The sequence below is a fragment of the Ailuropoda melanoleuca genome, chromosome 4, assembly GCF_002007445.2.
Source record: "Ailuropoda melanoleuca isolate Jingjing chromosome 4, ASM200744v2, whole genome shotgun sequence".
Classification (NCBI taxonomy): domain Eukaryota; kingdom Metazoa; phylum Chordata; class Mammalia; order Carnivora; family Ursidae; genus Ailuropoda; species Ailuropoda melanoleuca.
The window spans coordinates 143,037,837-143,060,258 of NC_048221.1; positions in this window are offsets into that span (position 1 = coordinate 143,037,837).

Here is a 22,422-nt window from a genome sequence, read left to right on the forward strand (position 1 = left end):
TGATGGGCCTTGATTTAAGCCCAGATCCCATCATCTATATATAGACCCACGCAGACCCGTGTCCTCATGCCTGCTGTGCTCCTGAGTGTGCAGAGGAAGGTGAGAGAAGACACATTTACTGAGCGCATCTCCCGTGCAGCCTCTGTGCCGGGGACAGCCTCTCCTGGGCCTTACAGCCTGGGATATGTGCTGTCACGGAGACGGACAGGTGTGGGGACGTGCCCGGCACCTGGTGCTGCCTGACCCTCTGGGCTGCTCTCCCCACCCACCCGGGGCTCCTGCTCTCTTTCGAGCCCTGGCTTCCCGGGACTCACCCCGGTAGCACTTACTCCTTTGGGCCTGACCTACGTGTGTGTCCCCTTTTGTCCAGTCTGGTCCCCGATCTAACCCCGGCCAGCCCAAGGCTGCACACGTCCTCACACACAGGACCCGATGGCAGCAGCCTCTCCCACACTCCCAGCTTCGTTCAGTCCAAACTGTCATGGCGGCTGGAGCTGTGGTTGTGGGTTCCTTCAGCAGACCTCCCACCGTTCTTTTTAGGCAACAGAGTGCTGACCACAAACGGTTATTTGGTCTCTGTCTGCGAGTCACAGTGCTTGTATCCCTGGCGATGGCACTCTAGATGGGCTCGTGACACGAAGAGGGCGAATTACAAGTCTCTGTGGGACAGATACGTGGACACCGGGAGGAAAAGTTCTATTTTCCCCTGGGTCTCTAAGTGTGAAAGCAGGTGCTGGCGGTGGAGACTGTGTGTGAAGTGAAGCCAAGCAGAGGCAGGTGGCGAGGGTGTCTTGACAGGAAGGGGACCCTTCCTGCAGGGTCGTGAGTCACTGTGCTAGCTTCTGGTTACAGAAATCAGTTTGTCCCGCTCTACTGGCGTACTTGGGTCTGGGGGCCTGCTGCTGGTTACTCAGGGTGTTCTAGGACATCGTTGTCCCCATTTCCCAGAGGAGATCGAGACTCACCAGGGTGCCCAAAGCCATACGGCTCTTATGGACCAGGTCCATGCTTCCTTCCCTGACCCCAGAACCATGCGCTTCCCCCCAGGAGCGCCCCCATCCTTCCCCTGTGGTCCAGTCCACGGGGAGGACGAGGCAAACATGGAATTGCTGAGAGGAGCATGGGAATGGGACTCTGTTCTTGGATGCGTCGCTGTTCTCTGACAATTACTGACTGTGGGCAGGAAGAGGAGGACCAGCAGCCTTACTGGTTGGGGCGATCTCAGCACGTTTCCATGGAAGAAGCTCTGAAGGGATGACCCTAGGGAGGGGGACTCACCCCTTCCTCCTCATCCCTGCTGGGGAAATAAGTCAGTGCTGATCTGGTCCTTGGAGGGCCCTGGGGGGACTCGCAAGATGACAAGCCAGAGATGAAATGGGAGGGCAGCTTGCCTGAAGAAAGGTGAATGGGGTCTTCTGGAACCTCGGCCTCTGATCTGACCCTTGACCCAGGGAAGCCAAGGTGCCCTTCTGGCCAGAAAGTATCGGCAGCTTGCATGCAGGGTCAGCGGGGACTGGACCCTCAGCGCTCAGGCTACCTGCCCTGCTCTCTGCCCCAGGGCTTTGAAGTGGCTTCGGTTAGAATGGGGGACCTGTTCTGGGCTCTGCCTCTGAGCCCTGAGGGTCTGTGGTCCAAGCTGATTCGGCTGCTTTGGTATTTAGGGTTACGCAGTGCTATAAACCCACGTCCCTCCAGCATCTGCATTGATTAACAGTCATTCAGCACTGCTCTTTATAACTATGTTTTAGAAGATATTATTTATTTATTTGAAAGAGAGCACAAGCAGGGGGAGTGGCAGAGGGAGAAGCAGGCTTCTTGCAGAGCAAGGAGCCCGATATGAGGCTCGATCCCAGGACCCTTCGATCGTGACCTGAGCTGAAGGCAGACACTTACCCGATGGAGCCACCCAGGTGCCCCTCTTCTTCTAACTTTTTATTTTGAAATGAGTTGATATTCACAAGACATTGTAAAAATAAAGCAGAGCGTTCCTGCGTGCCCTGCACCCAGTTTCGCCCACGATAATATCTAAGCACAGTCCGTTGTCGAGAGCAGGAAATTGATGCTGGCATGGGATGATTAACTCAGGAACGCACGTTGCCAGCAAGGACTTTCAATCACTTTTATGTGGAAATATATTCCTTCGCCGTTCTCCTAGGTCGGTGTTTGCCGAAGTGCGGGAACGCGCCCTGGCCTTCAGCAGCGTGATCTCAGCTGCCGAGAGACACGCTTGAGATGCTGCTGAATCCGACAGCAGACAGGAAAGGCTTCGGAGTGTTTCCAGGCCGTCTGATCGGGTAAAGAGGAAGTCTCACCTGGCGTCTGCTCTGTCTCGAGCGGCCCTCGGACACCTGCCATTTCCCTGCTTCAACCAAAGCTGGCCTTTCTGGCTTCTGGCTCAGAGCCTTGGGGAGCAGGACTGGCTGGAACTGGCAATACTATTCTGGTTTCTCACGTTCAGTTTTTATAGGGCAAGAGGCACCAGTTTTGTATTTATCATAATGATGTAAAGCTTCTTGTTCATACAAGAGTTTTAAGTCGAAAGGGAGTTGATATAACACAGACGAACTCCGTGACTAATAGCCCCGCGGGCCCTGAGCCACGCAAGGAAGGGAAGGGGCTGCATGGCTCACATTTGGGTCCTTGCCCGAGTTTGGACACGGGGTCTGTTTCTCTGTTCCTTTTATTGAGCAGATCCAGATGCTGTGCCCGGAAGGGTGAGTCAGGAAGGTGGGCGGACCCCAAATGCACAGGTCCCCGTGTAGGGACCAAGGACACCTGCACTATGATGGGAACCCTCTCAGCCCCTACACCACCTTCCTGGGCTCCACCGCATAAGGTTGTGAAGACCAGGAGCCCTGCCCTCCCCGGACTCGGGACAAACCCCCAGTGTCAGTGCTCCCCTGCAGGCAGGATGGAGCAGGTTGGGGGGGGTCAGTTAGGACAGAGTCCTGAGAGCAGTGAGCTCCTTGGAAGGCTCAGCCCAGCCCAGGCAAGCCTGCTACTCGAGCAAAGTGTTAATGCTTCTGAAAACGTTGAGTTCCCAGACTCTCTAGAACCTAGGGGCCTGACGACGGCTCCTCCTCCCTGGGGAAGGACCAGCACTTCTGCCCTGGCTTGCAGGGAATGCAGAGACCCCGTCCCCCAGACCACACATGCCCGGGGTCTGCCCCATGGCACCTCCGGCCCCCCGACCAGCACTAAGCCAGGTGCAACTTCAACAGCACAGACCAGCTGGGGACACATGGGCTGGTCGGGGGACAGGGAGCTGCAGGGCCCAGCCAGCACAAAGTGCAGACTTCGGAGAGCCAGGCACGGGGCCATGAAGAGATCTGGTCAAGGAGGTGGGGGCGTACGCAGGAGAAGAGAGTGCGCTGGCCAGGACCCCCCAAAAGATCTCGGGGAGTGCCCTGTAATGACCTGGGAGGGGTGGAGGTGCTGCCTGGCTGGGCCCTCACCGTGGTGGAGAGAAGCGCACAGTTGGCGGAGGACAGAGCAAGAGGAAGGGAGGAAACGGTGCAGAGAGGAGGACGTGCTGGAGAGGACATTCTGCGTGAGGCTGGAACCCCAGGTCTGCAGGAGGCCCAGAGACACATCTGTCAGCGCAGCAAGGAGGCTCTCATGCCCCGAGGACACATCCGTGTGAACCTCCTCCATGGGCCAGGGTTGGTGAGGGACCGGCTGTGACAGGGGCCAGATGTCACAGGCTGGTGGACACTGGTTTCCTAGCAGGCGGCCAGATGGGACAGGCAGCTGGGGAGACTCACACCCTGAGCATTGATGGACACGATCACGGTGTCCCTGGGGGCAAAAGAGGTGTGTGGCCAATAAGGCCCGTGGGTGCCCTGTGAAATCACGAGGCAGTCGCAGAGTCTGGGGGTGACTCGTTACACAGCAGGAGACAACGGGAGCAGCTGACTTAGTTCTGCCGGAGCGGGTGAGGGCCCCGGGGGCCGGCTGTGGGCCCCGCTCCCTCGGGCAGAGCTCAGGCCTCTTTAGAGAGCGCGGGGCGCTTGGCAGGCTGCGGGCGAGCCCCCACGGGGAGCCCCGAGGGGAACCGTGGTCACCCTGCTGCACCGCACGCCTGCCATGACCTCTGCTGCTGGGAATCGGGGGAAGTTCATCCTTCCCCACCTGGCTTGGTGTTTGGGGGCACTGCAGGTACTCATGGTTGTGGGGACGTGATGGCAACAGCGAACCCAGCCTGCTTGGAAGGAACTGCTTGGACCCCTGTCACAGCCTGCTTGGAAGGAACTGCTCTGAGCCACATCGCGCAAGAGGCAGACGCTGAGCGTCCGGAGCCTGGTTGACCCCAGACAGTCCGAGGGAAAGGGGACAGTGACAGAGAAGGAGCAGGGACCAAGTGGTGGGAGTGGAGGGCACCCAGGGCAGGGGCACAGGAAGGCTCAGGGCAGGGGGTTCAGGGGGCACAGTAACCAGAGGCGGAGGAGAGGGAGAGAAGGCAGTGTTACGGTGAAATGATACAGAGAACCAGGTTTCTAGAAAATACTGCAGGGCTGCCAGTGGGAGTCAGGTCCACACGAGTGACCCTGGGGACGGGGTGCAGAGGTGTGTGGTGGACTGTAGGAGGGGATCCCCTGCCGCAGGCGTGGGCTCTGAGTTGTGGAAACCCGGGGCGGAAATCTCGCCTTTGCCGCGTGTGCTGGGCCGGCCTCCTTGGGCATTGGTGGCGCGCACAGGGCGGGTCCCTGAGTCTGAGGAAAACCGCGACTCGTCAAGGTGCTGGTGGAGAGTGGGCTGCTGGTGGTCAAGGGGTGGAAGGAAAAGCTGCATTTTCCCAAAAATCACAAAAATTAAATTCTCCATTTTTTTTAAATCAATAGACTTAATTTTAGATCCATTTTAAGTTTACAGAGAAATTGAGTCCACAGTACTGGGAATCCCCACACGCTGCCCCCCACGCCGTTCCCCGTGATTAGCATCCTCGTTAGCGCGGTGCGTTTGTGGGGACTCGAGCGACGAGCGACGTCGGTGCCTTGTTAACTACATCCACACTTCACCTTCAGGCTCTTGGCGCTGTGCATCCCGTGGGTTTGGACAAATGCGCGAGGGCACACCCTGCAGGCCAGTCTCCCTGCCCCAGCACCCCCCGTGCTGCACCTGCTCGCCCCCCCACCCCTTCCCCCAGCCGCCGGCAGCCACGGAGCTCCTGCTCTCTCCGGGGCTTTGCCTTTTCCAGACGCTGTGTGGGTGGGGTCGTGCAGCCTTTCAGGTTGGCTTCCTGCACTTGCAATGGTATGGAAGCTTCCTCCATGTCCCCTCCTCGCTCTGTGCAATTTTATTAGTAAGTGTCTTACCATATCGTCGTTTGCTAGAAGCTGTTAACCTGTCATCGGGTTTGGGCAGCTCTGCACCAGCCCCATTCTGGGGAGCTCCACCCCTCATCCCGAGCCCTCCCACCTGCCCTGTGGTCTCCCACCCCAAACCTCCCGCCCCTCCCACCCTGCACCCATGTCCCAGCTGCTTCCATCCGCGGGCTCTGGGCATCATCATGTGACCTGTGTCCCACGCGCCTGCACTGCGACCCTCCGAGCAGTCAGGCGGGGCCCTGATGCCCCACTGGCACCCCGCCTGCACACCCGCTCCTTGAACGCGCAGCCCAGACCCCGAGCTGTCAGAAAGTCCCTGGGAGGACCTAGTTCCGTGCACAGCATGTCAGAAAGACCCAGAAGACTTCCCGTTTCCATGGGGATGTGTTCCAGGTGAGCTGGAGCGTCCCCGCTGCTCTCCCTCAGGTGAATTCTTGTTTCTCCATCTCCGGGCTTCTGTCTCTTCCCTCGTCTTCGCGCACGCTCACCTCCTCTCCCGCGTCACCAAGTCCATCTGCTGCCTCCTGGAGACCTTGCACGCCCCTCTCCGATGTGCAGGGACTCGTGCCCGGCGTTGGTTTGCATCTCCGAGCCTGTTTCCTCCTAAGGAATATTAAATGGGTGACATAGACTGTGTCTTGCGAAATCCTGTGGTGTTTACGTGAGATTATGTCCGTACGGCTTTGGCACGGGATCCCGGACAAGCATCTGTTCCCGTCTTGTTCCTTACCGAGCGAGGCAAACTTAGCTGCTCACACGCAAGTCTAAGTTTAGTTTGGCAACTCAGGCAGCATGAGGTGTGGCTAAGAGTTAGATGTCCACCCAGGGCGCGCCACCCAACGCACACACGCACAAAGGCACAATAACACATACACACACCACACACAGATACACAGGCAAACAAACACGCACACACAAACACACATGCAAACACATAAATACAAAACACAATAACACCTACACAAGCACACTCACTAGTAGAGAAGAACAGTGTCACGAGCCGGTTCTGTTTCCAGGAGGCAGAATGGACCCAGCCCCATGGAGCTTTGGGACCAGGAATCCCCAAACTCACAGACTTCCAGCAGGAAAGGAACCCACATGCTGTCCTGGCTGATTGACTCCCAAGAGGCAGGACCAGGGGCCTGAGTGTGGAGTAGCTTCTAGGACCTGAGAGGGGCTGACAGAAGCGTGGCCATGGGGCCCCTGGATTCTCTGCTTGGCCGAGTCTGATCCCGGGCACAGCCCAGGGCTCCTGCCGCCCAGTGACTGCCTTGCCGAATAGGCTGAGCTGGTGACGGGAGGGCTTACACAGCTGGATCCTTAGCAGAGCCCCAAGGGCTCTCGAGTCTTGGGTCCTGTGAACGCCCCACCCTGGCCCAAACCAGCAAGCCGGTGACACCTGCTTCCACAAGAGCCCCTATGCTAGGGACAGTGAGCCCCGTTCCTTCCCCATCACAGCCTTCTGGGGGCGGGGGTGTCTCCGCTTCCCAGGTAGAGAGCTCCCCAGAGAGCTCAGCAGTTGGACCCGGGGAGTATGGCAGGGATTTTGCACCAAGGGCTGGCACCGTCATGCCCTCCGGAGTGGCACCTCGGGCCACTGCGACCCAGCTCTGGGCCTCAGCTCCCCCAGGTGACGGCACGCTGCTCTCGAGTCTCCCCACAGCTCGGGTGCTCACAGCTGGCCGTGGGGCCTCCCGAGTCACCTTCTAGCAGCTGGGGTTCGTCCTTCCTGCCTGCTCCTGGCCTAGCCTTGTGCTCCAGCCAGAGCCCCCCGCCCCCCACTGCTGCAGCCCCTGAGCTGGGTGTAACACTGGCAGGAAGCCGGGCTCTGGCTAATTTTGAGGGCACTGGCTGTCATCGAGTGACTCACCTGAAGGAAAGAGATCTGCTTACGGCCAAGCAGACCCGGCATTTACAAACGTCGGCTAATTGGGCCGTTTCCTCGCACAGGGATTTTTGCCAAAGTGGCTTTGTGCTGTCGTCCAGTGGCAAGGGTAGGACAGGTCGCCGAGCCGCAGGGAGGTGGGGGCCGCTGCAGTCAGGGGTCCCGGGCGGGTGTAGTGCGGTAGAGAAAGGCACCAGCACCTTCCATGACCGGGCGCTGCCTGCAGGTGGGGCCTTCCCATCCCCGGCTGCCTCCAGGGTAAGCACGGACTGAGGCCCCACCAACAGGCACGGCATTTGCTTAGTGCCCCAGCTGCTTCTCCGGGGATCGCCCCCCCCGGGATGCAGTGCGCCTGCCTGGGATGGGGGAGAAACTCCGTGTCCCTGTAGAAAGTTCTGGGTCCTCTCGCACACCCCCTGTGACGCTCTGAAAGGGGCCTCCTCTGGGTTAACTCCGGCCAGTGAGGCTGAATAAATACTCCTGTTCAGCGTGAAACAGAAAAACACCTGGGTGTTTATTGCGTATCTCATCGTGTGAAGCCCTTTCCAGGTGCCTGGTCATACGTTCTGATCTGTGCCTCTTAACACTTTTTTTTTTTTAAAGATTTTATTTATTTAAAGATTTTATTTATTTATTTGACAGAGATAGAGACAGCCAGTGAGAGAGGGAACACAGCAGGCGGAGTGGGAGAGGAAGAAGCAGGCTCATAGCGGAGGAGCCTGACGTGGGGCTCGATCCCATAACGCCGGGATCACACCCAGAGCCGAAAGCAGACGCTTAACCGCTCTGCCACCCAGGCGCCCCAACACCTTTGATACTGGCCTGCCTGCCCCTGTGTGAAGAGCGGGACGGTGTAGTTTTGAGAGGTGGTGATTTACCAAATTAGGGAACGACAGTCATAATTAAAACAAAGGTTATTTTACTGACACACCGTAAGCCATTCCTGGTCAGCTTCTGTATTCATGGATTCTTCCGAGGAGTCCGTGTTAAATCTGGGAGTGGGGTATGAGCAGCCTGTAGGTGTTTGCTAGCAGCTAATGGTTCCGGTGCCTTCTTCCACGGTGCCATGCCTTGTGGGTACGGCCACGGGAACCCACAGGTCTGGAGAGACTCGGGAGTGAAGGCCACGTGGGCAGAGCCACTCCTTTGACTGGTCATCTTACCCACGGTCACAGACGCCCCCCTTAGCAAGGCCCCAGAAATGCGCATCTATGAGGGATTAGCTCCTTGCAGAAATGGCTGATTCTAGCACCGAGGCACGAGATAGACNCGGGAGTGAAGGCCACGTGGGCAGAGCCACTCCTTTGACTGGTCATCTTACCCACGGTCACAGACGCCCCCCCTTAGCGAGGCCCCAGAAATGCGCATCTATGAGGGATTAGCTCCTTGCAGAAATGGCTGATTCTAGCACCGAGGCATGAGATAGATGAGAGGGGCCAGAAAGCAGCGCAGCACACAGAAACAACACCGGAAACAAAACCCGACAGTTACGTGTGTGCGTCAGAGGGGCTAAGCGAAGAACGCCACGGGCAAAGCTGGCACCGTTGGAGCGACCACGTAACCAAGTTGTGTCGGATGGAGATCCGCAGTGTAAGAGCTCTACCCGCCAGCTCCTACGGACGTAAGTGATGAGATACGACAGCCAGCGGAGGAGAACAGATGAATGTCTCACGCGGAAGAATTCTGGTTGAAGCGGACATTCTGGTGCAGAGGAGGGCGGCAGGACGCCAGCCCTCCGTGGGAGGTGGGCACGGCGGGGTGCTCCCTGCTAGAGAGGACGGGATGCAAAATGGGGGCTTCACAGTGGACACAGCTGACAAACACACCTCGGCCAGGTGGCCAAGGTCAACCCAGCGGTGTCGAGTCGTGCTGACACTGGGTGCCCTGGACATGACGTGAGGGGAGTGCCACCTTCCCCGTCTAATCGTGAGAAGAACATCAGACAAATCCCAGCGGAGGGAAAGTCTGCAGAATGCCCGACAGAACTCTTCAGAGCTGTTAGGCTGACAGAAACAAGGAGATGCTGGGAGACTGCCGCAGCCCCCGGAGCCTAAGGAGAGCCGACGAACGGGATGTGGAATCCGAGACGGGGCCTTAGAGCAAGACAGTAATTAAAAACCAAGGAAATGGGGATGGATAGTACATTGCACAGTAGACCCTATCAATACTGGTTCATTAACTGTGCCGGATGTCCCACAGTAACGTGAGAGGTCAGCGTCAGGGCAGACTGAGCAGGGAGGGGTCGGCTAGACCGGAGCTCTCGATGCCATGGTCACAACTGTTCTGAAAATCCGGCACTATTTTAACATAAAAAGTTTACTGCAATAAACCTGCACTGGGAATTAAAACTAACCTGGCCTCCACTTAGACAGCTGATAGCTCATATAGGTAGAAATGAGCCCATCATGGCCCAGCTATGGGCAGGTGGCAGGAGTCCATGACCAGAAGTCCTCCGCGTTTTCTTAATAGAATCTATTTTTGCTTTTTTTTTTTTAAAGTCTTATGATTTGGAGGCCATCAGAGGAATAGGACCCACAATATAGTCAAGTAAGAGGAAACGTGTAAGACGTGCGATAAGATGGTGCAGAGGAGAGCGTCCGCGGAGCGAGCTGGGAGCCTAGCAGTGTCGACGCCGCCCATGGGGCACGTGAGCACCAGTCGAAGTCGGGAGACGTCACTCCCCACTGGAAACTCCCAAGCGCCCTGGGGATCTGTAGATGCCGGGAGACAGCAGTCATATGGTCCAAAGAGAATGTTCTGGGGTCGTCTGGGCAAGGCCCCTGGCCCTGCGCTTGCCATAGCCGTGGGGTCAGCATCTCTCAGTGGCTTCCGAGACCAAGAAACATGAGGAACACCACCTGCGGCCCTGAGTTTGCATCGACGGGCTTTTCTCCGCCCCAGGAGCAGCTTGGGCACAAGGTAGGGAGGAGAGTCAGACAGCGGCATGGTGAGAGACAATGATGAAGCCCCAGAGTGTCAGGACAGGCCCAGGAGGGAAGGTGTGTTCTTTCCTTGAGAGCCGCAGCTCTCAGCCCTGGAATCCAGCCCCTGGAACTTCCCAGACGTCAGGCAAGAACGCCACTCCAGTTGGGAGAGCCACAGGTCCCCTGGCAGCACACTGTGCCCACCTACCGCTTTCCAGTCCACGGGGCCAGAGTGTGCCCCTCCGCCTTCCCGAACCATGTACCCACAGCCCCGGGGCTGTAACCAGGGCTCCTTGACCACTGCCGTATCGTGAACCCATTTAGGGAACCATGAGGTCAGCCCCTGATGTGCCAAGATTTCTTTAGAGACACTGGCCCCGGAGGAGGACAGAGGCGTTCCATCTACGTGAGCTTCCCATCCCCCTCTGTTCCCTTTCTTTCCCCAGAAAATCTGGAGGCGCGAGGATTCCTGTCTCAGTTCGGTTGGCGTCGTGATTGTCACCACCAGGTGGGTTCCTCTCAAGTCTGTCCGCAGGGCCCCGGCCTGCTCCCCACCCTTGCAGATGTGATAATCCCTCCATGGCCTGAAGGTTGAGTCTGAGTTAGTGAGCGTTAGCCTGGGGGAAGGGCTGGGGGTTCGGGTGGGGTGTAGGAAAGAGACACGCAGGGCAGTGGGTAGCAAGGCTCTGAGTGGGAAGGAGAGAGAGAAAGAAGGTGGGCGGAAGGCGGAGAAATAGGGGAGCAGGGCCAGGTGTTGAGTGCCGACAGCAGACTCGAGCCGGTGCTCCGCCCTTCTCTGTAGCCACAGGATTCTCACTTTGATTTTGTGCCTTTCCCCACGTGCCCTGTGCCCCTGAATCTGGACTGGCCTTGCTTGCCCTTTAGAACGCGCTGAACATGACAACAAGCTGCTCTGAGCCTACGGCTCAAGAGGCCTGTGGGCTTTCTCCTATCTGCCTCTCATCTCTCATTTGTCTCTCTGTCCACTCCATTCCACCATAGCTCTGTGATCAGGCCCAGACAGAGGTCCAGTTGTACAAGCCAGAGCCCTCCTAGACCAGCCAGCCCCCACCTGACCTCCCAGCTGACAGGGATTCCTGTGTGAGCCCCGAGACCGGCTGAGCCCAGCGCCCACGAGAACCAGCCGGCCTGCTCGTAGACTCAACAAGAAGTAAGACGTAGCTGTAATTGTAGACTCCTCAGTCTTGTAGCGTTTGTTAGGCTGCAGTAGCCGTTCCATCCACACGAAAAAGTGGGGGCAGCGAGCTTGTAGGTCACAGTAAGGGTTTTGTGTGTTACCCTAAGGGCGAAGGGAAGCCAGGGAAGGATTTTATGCAAGGAAGTCATATGATTAAATTGGCATTCCAGAAAGATAATTTTCTGAGCAGTCAGAGAACAGCAGCTGAACAGAGCATCTCATGCTTTACTTGACAAATAACATCATCGGTGTGTTTCTGGGAAGCAATGCTTGACCTTTTGTCCCTGTCGGCTGCTAAGGTGTTCATTAGCCAAATTTGATCACTTTCTCTAGGTTTTAGATCCTTGAGCTTTTAGGATGCTCTGTATCAGAGGCTAAAACTAAGGTCCGAGATTCCACAAAATGAATTAATATTCACGAATCCATTCAATGTACAACACCATTCATCCACCCACCCATCTATCTATTCACTCATCTATTCATCCTTCTTTTCTTCTTTCCTTCCTTCTTTCCATCCGTAGGTCCCCCCATCCGCCCCCTCACTCACCCATTTCTCCTTTCACCGAGGAAGATCCTTTTATGTGTCTAGCTAAGTCCAATTCCTACATTGTTCTCTATTTTTTTTAATTTAAATTCAATTAGCCAACATATAGTACATCATTAGTTTCAGATGTAGCGTTTAATAATTTATCAGTTGTATATAACACCCGGTACTCATCACATCACACGCCCTCCTTACAGCCCGTCACCCAATTACCTACATTGTTCTTTAAATCTCACCTCTCTTACCTCCTCAGAGACATTTTCCAGACACTCTCTACTCTAACTCTGTCGTTGTCATTTCCCCTCTCTTGTTTTATTTCCAATGAAAGAGAAACATCATTTGTTTCTTTTCCTTTAAAGAACCTCCCTTGGGGGGCGCCTGGGGGGCACAGCGGTTACGCGTCTGCCTTCAGCTCAGGGTGTGATCCCGGGGTTATGGGATCGAGCCCCACATCAGGCTCCTCCGCTATGAGCCTGCGTCTTCCTCTCCCACTCCCCCTGCTTGTGTTCCCTCTCTCGCTGGCTGTCTCTATCTCTGTAGAATAAATAAATAAAATCTTTTAAAAAAAAAAAAAGAACCTCCCTTGACTTTTCTTTGTCTTCCCGCTAACACCCCGTTTATGCAGTTCCCTTGAACAAGCAGTCTGCGTTTACCTCCCATTTCTCCCATCTCCTACATCATGAGGAAAATGATTTTGGTCTATGCTGAATCCTAGATCAGTAGTTATACATGTTAACTATTCAGTAAATATTTATTGAATGAATAAACGAATGGATACGTGTACATTACTGAGCATTTACTGCGTAACAAGATCCAATTTGCCAGGTTTCCATACCTGACAATGCTTTCACCAATGCTTGAAGAGGGCAGGGTCTGCATGGCTGCGTGTGGGACAGAGAAGCCCAATACCCGTGGTGTTGGGAAGTGTGCCTGGACGTCCCTGCACGAGCTGAGCTCACGGTGCTTCCACTCCTTCCTGTATCTTGCAGAGGAGGCCAGGAGGTCTAGGAGAAGTGATCTCATCTCCCTTGGCACCCACTTTGTGCCAAGGACCGTTGTAGACATTTGAGGGATCCAGGCTCGTTAAGATATGTGGGCACTGCTCCGAATCAGTGACTTCTCCATCCTCGGATTCCTCACCTGCAGGGTGAGAGCTCCAGACAGGCCTCCTGCCCCATCTGGTCCTCACCCACCGTTGGGACCCTGGGACCATCTCCTGTCGCCCGCTGACCTCTTGGCTCCCTGCTCTTCTCTGAGGTTCTTCCACGGCCTCACCCTGACCTGCCAGCGTCTACGCAGATCGGTTTTTAAAATGCAAGTTGTTGGGAGCTCCAAGCCCCCAGCCCAGGCTAGAACCATGCTGAATACTTAATTGCTTCTCGGGTAGCTCCTGCTGAGCCCTGTCCAGGTCAAGGTCAGTTCTGAGACTGCTGGGTTCTTTAATAATCACTGCCTTTACAGTCTTCTCCAAGGGTTCAAAAGGAGGCTCAATTTTTGTCCCATTAATATTAATACGTTTGCTGTGGGGGCTTGTTCTGATGACATATTTGCTTGTTAAATATTCATCGTCAGAGCAAGCAGTGCACTGCGGACTGACTATTACTGGGGAGAATTGGAGCAAATCACCATTAGCTGCTATCGACAGTCGTCCCCGATGTGTCTCCCTGCCCTTTGAACGACAGCCTCCCCGCCAGAGCATGTTTGTCCTGTCCTCCTCAGTTGTCCTTGACTTCCCCTTGGATGTGCAGAAGGCCAGTGGACCTAGACACTGCTCTGAATTGAGTGCAGGCTGCAGAGTTCCCTGCCACTGAGGATTCGTCACCTCTTCTTGTTCACATCCTGCTGCTGGCTTTGCAAATACTGGAAGGGGTTTTATAGCTCAAACCTTCATTTTACAGATGAGAAAGTGAGGTTGAGAGGTATGGGGGGAGTTTACCAAAGTCACCCATTAACTCACGTGCGGCCAGGACAGCCTCCATCCCATGGAAAGCTACTTATTCATAAAACCAAAACCAGGAGAGAGTTCGTGGTTCCATGATGGCTAGATCCCCACAAAGATGTTCAGAGCCAATCTGCTCATCCGAAGCATTTCAGGCAGCACTCAACCAGCAGGGCTGGACTGACCACCCCCAGGATTTCCAGGACTCACGTGAGCATCTCACACGACAACAGAGGGAGCAGAGAGCACAGGGGTTAACAGGGTGCAGTGCTATTCACCAGCCTACAGACACTGCAGTGCGCTTTCAGGCAGTTCTGGTTTTGCTTAAGTCAGAGCAAGACTCTACTGCCTGCCCCCCCGGACCCGAACTAGTAGGGGGGCCGCTGAGGAGAACTGGGGTCACTTCCTCTGGCAGACCCCTCCTTGGGAGTTTCAGTGCTGGGAGTCTCCTAGCCTGGAGATCCTGCCCACTGCTATTCTCAATTTTGGTCTCAATTTTTGGTCTTTTCGTTTCAATCTACTTGTCAATTCCTTTGTCTGAGATGAATGTAAAGGGACCGGTGAGGCCAGTGGCCTGAGGTGTGCAGGGGGAGCTCAGCCCCGCCGACACAGGTCTCTCCCCGACGTGGGTCTCTTCCTCTCACTGGGACTACCTAAGTCCTCACATCCTGGGGCCGCAGGAGCTGAGGTTCCTCTGTGACCACCGGTGGGTTACCTTCAAGTATCTTCGTGGCTCCTACTGTTGATATCTTTGTAAGACGTCAACAACCCCCCATGGCCAAAAGCAAAAAAAGGGGAAAAGTGTGATGTTTGAGCTGGTTCTCGATGACTTTTTCTCATGGCTCAAGTTCCGTGTTCTCCAGGATTATGAGTGACTATCCTAGAAGGTTTTTCGTGGATCTTCTGGGGTTAGCTGTCCATTGAGGTAGAAAGCTGCCTTGATCTGATGTCTGTTAACTGAGGAGATGATATTTTGTTATTTTATTTCTAAAAATGGGCCCTATGTATGGGGTCTGGGATGGCCATCCACAGCCTAGGGCAGTGGGACTTCAAAGACCCTTGCTGAGCACCGTCTGTCTGGGGGTCTTCGATTCGTCCAAGCCTCCCCCATCACTGCATATGGGCTGGGCGGGGTTCAGGCACCTGCACACGTTCTCTGCTCCCCTCGATTGTTGGCTCAGGTGCAAATGGAAAAACGTGCCCAGTGATGGGGCATGTTCAGGTTGGCCAGATGTCAGCTGTGGCTTTAACCTCTGATTTCGCTGGAGCTTCCCCCCTCGGTGAGATCAGGCTACTTCCCGGAGTCCTGCTCCTTACTGGGCATTTAACACTCAAGAGACAGTGGCTCCCTTAACCCCCGGGCCTGGCTCAGTGGCTATTCTCTCTGATTATTACAAATTACAACAGCAGCACCTTGTTGAGAGCTTGTGATGTCCCAGGCCTTTCCGAGACGCTAGTGGAGCAGGGAATGGTTTCCTTAGCTTACCTGTGATGGTCTTTGTCTTAAATGGTAGTAAAACACACAAACATAAAATTTACCATCTTAAGCATTTGTGAGCATACAGTTCAGTAGTGTTATGTCCATTCGCATTGCTGTGTAGCTAATCTCCAGAACATTCTCATCTCGCAAACATGAAACTATACCCCTTAAGCAACAACCTCCCATCCCCACCCCCAGCTCCTGGCAACCACTACTCTCTTCTGCTTTCATGGATTTGACTGCTCTTAAGTAGACCGTGAGATGAAATGAGAGCGTTCTCGTCTTCTTGTGACCGATTTATCTCACGTAACACTGTGTCCTCCAGGTTCATCCATATTGTAGCGTGGGCTAGAATTTCCCTCCATCGGACGGCTGAATACCGTTCTACTCCATATGTATGCACCACATCTTGGGTACCCAGTCACCTGTCCCTGGAGACACGGGCTGCTCCCCACCTTGGCCGCTGTGACGAGCATGGCCCTGCACGTATCTCTTTGAGTCTTCTTTTCAAGTACTTTGGGATATAAACCCAGAAGTGGAATTCCTGGATCATACGGTGATTCTACTTTCAAGTTTTTGATGAATTTCTGTGCTCTTTCCACAGTGGCTGGACTATTTTGTATTTCTACCAACAGCACAGGGGTATTAATTTCTCCACATCGTCACCAGCTTCCTCATATCCTCACCAACCCTCCTTCTTACTTTGACTGGCTGACTGATGGATATTTAATAGCAGCTGTTCTAGGGGATGAAAAGTGCACATGAAGACCTTCCTCTGAGTGGGTGCGTTGAGACCAGCTCACTCTGGGCAGGAACCGGGGCCAGAATGGGAGCAGACTTGCAGGTGGAACACTGGGCGTCACTGCGTCTGAACCTCGGGTGTAAAACTCCGTTCTTGTCCCACAAAATGCTTTGGAGGTTGATGGGTGGGACAAAGGGGAGGCCAGAGAAATTTGGCTCTGCTCCACTCATTTAAATAACTTAGTAGTCCTTGGGATTTAAGCTGAAGCCTATAATTTCCTCCTTGTACCACACTGCCCATCTGTATGATTTTTAAAGCAAATATGGTGGATTTAACATACTTTATTTTTTTTTGGAGGAAAATATAGTTTTATTCTGTCAAAGTGAAATTTTTATTTTTTTATTATTTTTTTAAATTTTTTTAATTATATTATGTTAGTCACCATACAGTACATCCCTGGTTTTTGATGTAAAGTTCGATGATTCATTAGTTGCGTGTAACACCCAGTGCACCATGCAGTATGTAATCAGTGCCTCCATGACTGTAGCCTTTCAGAAACAAAGAACTTGTTTCTCCGTTGGGGTGAGGATTGCAAGTGCTTTTGAATAATGACACTGCCATGGGTATATGTAAACCCTAGAGAGGTGGTCTACAGGCCCAGCCAAGCCATCGCCTCCACTCCTTGAGGGCTTGGCATGCCGCTGCTGAGAAACCAGTGACACCAGAGCTCTGAGGGCAAATGGAGGGATGAGGAGGGTGTCTCTGGGGTGGAGATGGTACTTTTGGGGCTCATGAGGACCTGTGATAAGTTGATGAGCTGTCTTGGGCATGTGTGGCTCACAGTTGTTCCTGGGGGTCCCTCCCACGTGACGTGGGACAGTGACGGGGACCAAGGTGGAAGCATATCGCTTCTCTGACGGAAACGAGATCCGAGAGCATCTCAGCACACAGCTCACTCTTGGTTTGCATGTGTTAGAAAAGGTGTAGAACTGCATGGGGTCCTTCAACTCTTATCCCAGCTCTGACATCACCCAGTCCATGCCTTTCCATTCACGTGTCCTGACTTTACTTTTAACACAACAGGTGCGCTCTCAGTTTTATCCTGTGTGGAATCCTGGGCTAAGGAATGGTCTAAAAGGACACTTTCAACCATCGTACTTGGTTTTATTTCATGAAAAATTTATTTACCAAGCTATCTGAATTCAGTGGAATTTTGCAATTAGCTTCTCATTGTCACTGTAAGGAAGGAATTGGGGCTTTTGTTTTCCTTTTATTGCTTTTTATGTGTCACTGTTCACCGTAATGAGTTTGCTGTTTACTCTCAGGTGATGACTCAGAGTGACATGAGCTGACACTTTGTGGCCGCAAATCAATGGAACTTCACAATATAAGACGATGGTGTCCCTGCGTCTCACTGAGGGAGTGGCTGTCGAGATGCCACGTCAGTTATGGTGGTGTGGGCGGTGGGCAGAGAAGAAGTGGAGTCAGCCTGCCCCCCACCCGTCTGTACTCACGGCACACGTGTCATCTGCTGCCTGAGTGGGTGTGCTGGCCGCAGTTGTCTGTACAGTCATGACCCTTACCGTTGCAAGGCAACTTACACCATAGAATAATATATCTCAGTTGATTCACGCATAAATTTAGGAACTTGCAGACACAGGAACAGTGTGTGTGTTTTTACAAATGAGGGAACTGAGGCTCAGAAACAGCCAATCTTGCCCAAGACCATGGCACTATCGTCTGGTGGAACCAGGGCTCATACCCAAGTCCTTGCACCTTGCGCTGGATTCTTTCCACGCCCAGACGAGGGTTCTGAAGCCCAGGAAGCAACAGAAAGCTGTACTTCATCTCCTCCAGGCCATGTCGGCCACCTTGTCCACACACGTGGACTTCCCCTGTAACATGTGGACACCTTGCCTTACTTTAATCACCTTCAGTGGTCGCTAAGCTTGGTTGTTGGTTCCCTGGGGTCGTACTGGAGCATGGGGCTCCTAGCTCGGCGCCTCTGCCGTCCCGGGCATCACAGATGCCTTCCTGCCGTGTGTCTGGGACACTCTCCCAGCATTCGTTGGGTTAGGAGAATTTGTTCCTAAACCATGGGCTCCAGGGTGCTGTCCTCCCCAGCGTCGGGCGGTGGTCCTGCCATTCCACTTTTCTCTCACTCACGGTGGTTTTCTCGCTGCCGTCAGCCTGTCCATCCTTCCACCATCACATGTGATTCCATGTAATCACCTGGGTGACCAGGTGTGCAGGCGTGGACAACTTTGTGGACAACCGCGTGGACACTAAGGGTCAGTGGGAAGTCCGCACGGTCCAAGAACGCCTCCCAGGGCCGACGGCTCTGGTTCCACTCGGCTTCTACTTTGGGCCTCAGCTGTGGCTGTCACGGCTGAGGCCACGACTACAGGTGTTGTGTGCCATTGTCGCAAAGATGCTGTGACCATAGACCGGAGAAGCAACTTGCCAGTGACACGGGTGGCAGCAGATGGACGCACTTCATGTGGTATGGACCGTAAGCAGCGCCTCCTCCAGTAGCACGAGGGGCAAACGTCTGGAAAAGGTTTCTTGGGATTCCTGCACTTTCCGTGGACACCACGTCATTAGCTCTCTGAGCGCCTCTGCGAGGCGCACGATCGTTCCGTCTTACAGAGGAACGCTTGGGGCTGGAAGACCGAGGCATCCGGTCACGCTCATGCAGTCCCACATGCGGCGGCAGGGCTGCACCTGGCCCCCCTGCGGAGCGGTCCCCTTCACCACCCCTGCTGCCCACTCTCCCATTCTGGAACGTCCCGAGCAGGAAGAACCCAAGGCATCAGGGAGCGAGGCCAACATGGAGGCGAAGGGAAGGAGGCACTAATGAGACAGGGCTCCGTGCTGAGTGTCCTGCCTGGACGGTCCCTGCATGTCCTTCTGCTGGAGAGACGGCAGGCTGCAACGCATGCACCTCGGAGTAGCCTCCAGTCCCTCCACCCTCCCTCCTCTCTCCTGCTCTTTCTCAGTCTGGGAAAAGTAGCCATCCCACCACAGCAATGGTTCAGCATGAGAGCTTGCTGACTGCGACATGCTTCGTGTCCCTTCAGGACAAGCCCGACTGACAGGGACCTCAGGGCCGTGCGGCAGGTATCCGGGCCCAGGAAGGGCTCTGTGGCCCTGACAGCCCTTTGGGGGTGGCAGGTGGGGTATCGTCCTGTCCTGCTGACCCCCTGGAGTTCTCTGTGCAGGGTCGATGCAGGACTCTGCTTCCTCCCTTCTTGGTCAAGGAGCGTCTCTCACGTGTGGACGTGCACCTCACGGAAGCCACACTGACCTCCGAGGCAGATGGAGCCCTGGAAACCCAACCCTCCCCTTATTCCCTGCTCTTTCATCCTGGGAAGGTCATTACACCTTTATAAGCCACAGCTCATTTCAGCTGAAGTTGATGCTTATTTTCCAGGACTTTTTTCCTTGAGTACTAGTAGGTCAAAGTCTCTTCGATAATGTGACGTAGGACTGTTAGCTCTTCCCCATAACAGATAACTGCCAAATAACTTGTAGGGACAGTGGGAACCGGTTGGGAATCTCTGTGGAGCAGCCTTCTGTCCAGGACCTTTGATGGTCTGTTCCTCCATCGAGATGTTCACCGGCTGCCCGCCCACCGCTGTGTGGTTTGCCCCAGACCGTCTCGCTGGATGCCAGGACGGTGGGGAGAGCAGTCATGCTCTGAGTCAAGGAAGTCTGAAAGCTCAGGTGACAATTGGGACAGGGGCCTCTGGGCAGGGTGTGCACATCTGCAGGAACTTGGTGGTGAATGGTGGAGCTGACCTCCATTTCTGTGATGCTGGGATGATGGGGCTGGTATCAACAGTGGGGGCTTGGAGTCTAAGCCGATCTGGAAGTCAGAGACTGGTCAGTGTAACAAGACATTAGCCTGGAACTCGGTGAGAAGCTCGGTGGAGACCCCTGACTATGAGCGATGCTTTATTGGGGCCCAGAGCAATGAATCTTCACCCAGTTACCTGGGAGCATCACCGTGGGGTCGGAACAAAATCCCAGTGTCTTCAGTTGCAGCCACAACAATGATACCAACGTTTCTGGGGGTGACACCCTGGTGTCAGTATTTGTGGGGTTCTTGAAGTGAGCCCATGCTGTAGCTAGTGATGGGGAAAGTGCAGGGAGGGGGAAGCATGGGTCCAGGTGAGGAAGGTGCAGGGAGGGAGGTGTCTAGGTGGGGGAGATTCCGGGGGGGGTTCGTGGATCCAGGTGGGGGAGGTACAGGGCCGGGCGAGGTGGGGGTCCAGGTGGGGGAGGTGCAGTGGAAGGAGGCATGGGTCCAGGTGGGGAAGGTGTGGGGGTGAGAGGGAGAGGTGGGGGTCCAGGTGGGGGAGATGCAAGGGGGAGGTCAGTTGAGGTAAGTGGGGGTGGGGATTGGCCTCCAGACAGGCAGTGGAAAGCTGGGCGTGGCCCTGCTAGTGCTCTCAGCATGTCCTGCCCTGGTCAGGGAGCCGCTCTCATACCCCATTCTCAGGCTGCACGACACTGTTGCTGTCCCAGCACACGTGCTGTCTCTCGTGCTGCCGGTCTGTCACCCCGTCCTTCCTGGCTGAGTGGACCCCGTGGGAAGCCTGCAGAATGGAGGCAACATGCCTTCCCGGCCATCGTTCACCACTGGTGGGACGCTCTTACCTCCAGCAATAAGGAACGGCAGAGAATGGCGTTATACACTCGGAAGTTTGACCGCTGTCTCCTTTCTTCCTTGACAAACATTTACTGAGCTCCTCCTGGGTACCAGGCCCTGTCCTAGACGTCAGGTGCGCAGCGATGGCCAGTCCGTCCAGAACGTCTTTTATCCGTCTTCCCTACGGTGACTTATTCAACGGCACGCTGCTGCCCACACTGATGGCGCAGCTTGCAAGTGGGCTTCTCCGTCCCTGTGCTTAGTCTCCTTCAGGCCACTGTTCTCCCTGAAGCGAGGGTGATCCCTCCACATGTCCCTCGCCACCTGCAGACCATCCCAGGGCCCTCGGGATCAAGTCCTCAGTCGCCTGTGGGACCGACGATGCCCTTGTGGAGGTGAACCTTGCTGGTCTCCCCAGCGTGACCCCTTCCGCTCTGTGGCTCACGCCCATCCACACTCCGTGGAAGTCACGGCCAATTGTCCCAGTCCCACCCCTCGCCTCCGGGCACTGCTCTGCTCTACCCCTGCTGCTCCGAGTCCCCCAGACACTTCAGTTCCTGCCTGTACCTTCCACTCCCGGGAGGGAGGAAGCGACGGGATGTGTCCCCTTCCTCCCATGTCCCAGCCCCCAGCGTAGTGTACGCTCGCTGTAAACAAGTTCAAGGCTTTAACGGAGTTAATAACAGCATGCATTAGTTAATTACCATACATGAAGTTTGCGTTTTTAAACAGTACGCTGTTCCCTTGAGAACACTAACTTCTCCAGGTCCCTCTTCCTTCATCTCGAACACAAGACGGCAACACCCCCCCCACCGAGTTGTTACGAGATGTAAATCACATTCGTGAAGGGGCCTTGGTTGGTGCCTCCAGCGAGTAAACGGAGTGCTGGTTACCTACCTCACCCCGCACGGGAGTCAAGGCTTGTCTCCTGCTCTGCACTCTCGTGGAGTGGACCACATCCATGTGCAGAGTCACAGACCCCAGCTCTCACCACGCTGTTGGCCTCGGGCAGATGTTCTGGTCTCGACACCTGAGGTTCTTTTTTTTTTTTTTTATGTTAGTAACCATACAGTACATCCCTGGTTTTTGATGTAAAGTTCCATGGTTCATTACTTGCGTATAACACCCAGCGCTCCATGCAATATGTGCCCTCTTCACTACCCATCACCGGTCTATCCCATTCCCCCACCCCCCTCCCCTCTGAAGCCCTCAATTTGTTTCCCAGAGTCCACAGTCTGTCATGGTTCATTCCCCCTTCTGTTTACCCCCCCTTTCTTCTTCCCTTTCTTCTCCTAACCAATCTTCCTACTTCTTATGTTCCATAAATGAGTGAAACCATATGATAATTGTCTTTCTCTGCTTGACCTATTTCACTTAGCATAATCTCCAGTCCCGTCCATGTTGCTGCAAATGTTGAGAAATCGTTCTTTTTGACGGCTGAGTAATATTCCATTGTATATATGGACCACATCTCCTTAATCCATTCATCTGTTGAAGGGCATCTCGGCTCCTTCCATGATTTAGCTATTGTGGACAATGCTGCTATGAACATCGGGGTGCATATGGCCCTTCTCTTCACTACATCTGTATCTTTGGGGTAAATACCCAGTAGTGCAATGGCTGGATCACAGGGTAGCTCAATTTTTAACTGTTTAAGGGACCTCCACACTGTTTTCCAAAGTGGCTGTACCAACTCGCATTCCCACCAACAATGCGACAATTGTTGTTT